At 41.2% G+C, this 3,301-nt stretch overlaps 1 pseudogene; it reads left to right on the top strand.

Moving 5' to 3' along the window:
* The first annotated feature begins 1,308 nt into the window (after positions 1 to 1,308).
* LOC149528800 (pentatricopeptide repeat-containing protein At1g11290, chloroplastic pseudogene) lies at positions 1,309 to 2,925 on the top strand (annotated as a pseudogene).
* Positions 2,926 to 3,301: the final 376 nt, after the last annotated feature.

A 3,301-nucleotide genomic window follows, 5' to 3' on the forward strand; every position in this document is an offset into this window, starting at 1 on the left:
AAAGCAAAAATGTTGATGGCACAACTTAGAACTAGTTTACATCAGCTACGATGTGAAACTGGTCGGTGGCAAGTTCCAAAGGAATAGTGGGTAGATAGAACATGTTTATTTTGTAATAGGGGAACAGTTGAGACAAAGCAACACTTTGTCAAGGAGTGCCTGGCTTACAATGACATTAGATTTGGTTATACAAAAATATTGCAGAACAAGGACTTCAACTATTTATTTGAGGAAGATCAAATGAAGAGAGCAGCAGATTTGATTACCAAACTTCAGAGAAGGAGAGACAAGTTAACCAAAACTTTACAACTAACTAGTTCCGCTCTTGACTCGGGAGGGTGATTGCATGGGTTCCATAGACTACTTTAGTCTCGTGGACGTCATTAAAATCTATCATATCATATCATATCAATGCACATTTCCAGCATCCTCGTGGTACAATTTCAATGCCAATCTCCATCTCGCAACATTTCGCAGAGGGGGATTGGTTGAAGGAGGCTCTTTCAGAGGGTCAGAAAGTTCACTCCCACGACACACAGAGGGGATTCAAATATTCCAGACACACAACACCCCTGTAAACTCTTCTACATATTTTCAACTATTGCAAATTTGCATTTCCAAGAAAGTTCTTTCAGAGGGACAGAAAGTTCACTCTCACGTCACACAGAGGGGATTCAAATATTCTAGACACATACTTGTACAGAATACCCTTATACGCATGTATGACAGGTGCGGAAGCCTAGTAGCTGCGCGCGAAGTGTTTGATCAAATGACGTAACGAGAAGCTTTCTCATGGAATATCGTCATTGTTGCTTACAGGCAACATGGCTATCCTCATGAGGCATTGGCACTGTTTTACCAAATGCAACGAACAGCCGTTCAACCGGATCGGTTTACCTTGGCTCGCGTGCTCACAGTCTGTGCCAAATGTGAAAGCTTGCACAAGGTCCGTGAATTGTTTGACAAAATGCCCGAAAAGGATGTGGCCTCATGGACCGCAATGATTGCGTTATATGAACAAAATGGATTTGCTGTGAAAGCCCTGGAAACTTTTAAACAAATGCTGGTAGCAGGTGTAAAACCAGACTCGACAACCTTTGTCAGCATCCTCCCCGCCTTTGGCACGATGGGAGCTTTAGAACAGGCTATCCACATCCATCGAAGAATAATTGAAATGGACTATATGTCTGATGTCATAGTTGCAAATGCTCTGGTAGACATGTATGCAATGTAGTCTCATGGAATTCCATAATTGCCGGATATGCACAAAATGGTGTTGTTGACGAGGCTGAAAAGCTTTTCAAAGAAATGCCTCAGAAAAATGCTGTCTCATGGACTGCGATGATTGGCGGATACGCACAAAATGGACATGCGGAAAATGCCATGGAAACTTTTAAGCAAATGCAATTGGCAGGTGTGAAGCCAATTTCCACAACTTTTGGCAGCATCCTCCCGGTCTGCGTTAACTTGGGAGGTTTGGGACAGGGAATGGATATCCATCTAGGCATTATTGAAAATGGTCTTTTACTAGATGTGGTAGTTGTAAGTGCCTCGGTAGATATGTATATAAAATGTGGAAGCATACAAAAGGCACGTAAATTGTTTGATAAAGCAGCTCAACGAGATGTAGTTTCATGGACGTTAATGATTGCAGGTTATGTACAAAATGGGTTTGTTGAGAAGGCTTTAAAATTATTTATGCAAATGCAATTGGCAGGTGTAAAGGCAAACTCCACAACCTTTGCCAGCACCCTTCCAGCGTGTGCCAAAATGGGAGCTTTGAAGCACGGTATGATTATACGTCAAAGCATAATAGAAAGTGGATGCTTATCAGACGTTGCAGTTGCAAGTGCCCTGGTAGACATGTATGCAAAATGTGGAACCTTACACAAGGCAAATGAACTGTTTGGCAAAATGCTTCAAAGAGATGTAGGTTCATGGACTGCAATGATTGCAGGATATACCCAAAATGGTCTTGTTGAAAAGGCATTAAAAACTTTCAAGCAAATGGCATCGGAAGGTATAAAACCAGATTCCACAACCTTTTCGAGCATCCTCCCAGCCTGTGCCAAAATGGGAGCCTTACAATATGGTATTGACATCCACCAAAGCATACTTGAACGCGGACTATTGTTGGATGTTGCAGTTGCAAGTGCCTTGCTAGACATGTATGCAAAATGTGGAAGCATGCACAAGGCACGTGAAATATTTGACAAAATGCCTCAAAGAAATGTGATCTCATGGAATGCTATGATGGCAGGGTATGCACAAAATGGTTTTTGCAAGGATGCCTTAAAACTCTTTGAACTAATGAAGCACTCTGGAACATATCCGGATCATTTAAGCCACGCTTGTGTTTTATTAGCATGCAGCCATGCAGGTCTGGTGGATGAGGGCTGCAAATACTTCAATGGCATATGTGATTCTTATTGCATTGTACCTACAACTGATCACTATGTTTGCATGATCGAGCTTCTTAGCCGTGCTGGCTATCTTAAGGAAACTCTAAGCTATATCATAAAAATGCCAATAAAGCCTGTGGCAGTTGTGTGGATGTGTTTGCTTGGTGCATGTAGACCACATAGAAATCTAGGATTAGGAGTATTTGCAGCAACTCATCTTTTTGAGCAGAACCCTACAGATGCCACGATTTATGTTTTTCTATCAAACATCTATGCAGAAGTGGGCAAGTGGGGTGAGGTTCAAATGGTAAAAAAATTGATGAAAGATAAAGGAATTAAAAAGATGCCCAGATGTAGTTGGATTGAAATCGATAAACTAGTGCATGCTTTTTGTGTGGGAAACATAGCACACCCGCAGAGGCAAAGTGTGGGCAATCTATATTGGCAGTTTAAGGCACCGAGGCATTTTCCTCTGCATAGGAAAATGAATTATTTTTCTGCCACCATTGGGCCAAGCTGGTGATTGCATTTAGATTTTCAAGCACGCCCTCTGGGAAAACAATTAAGTCATCAAAAACTAAGTTTACATCCAAGATTGTTCACGGCAAATTGCTATGAGAGATGTGTACAGATTGCACTATTTGAAACAAAAATAATGCCCTTGTGAAGATGTTTTGAGATCCTGAGTGAAGCAAGATCTAGCAAATGTGTTTGAGAAGGGACTGCGTTTCATTTCTGGTTCGTAGAAGAAAACAAAATTATGAGTTCTTGGAGATCTAGACCATGCTGTTGACATCATAGAATCAGATGTTCTTTACACTATCGCATCAATCTTTATCTATCCGAATGGTTTATGATACCATGGAGGTGTCATCACGTTCAACTGTTTTCAGGAAATC

Source organism: Cupressus sempervirens, chromosome 11, assembly GCF_028749045.1.
Source record: "Cupressus sempervirens isolate cs-2001-9-10 chromosome 11, ASM2874904v1, whole genome shotgun sequence".
Lineage (NCBI taxonomy): Eukaryota > Viridiplantae > Streptophyta > Pinopsida > Cupressales > Cupressaceae > Cupressus > Cupressus sempervirens.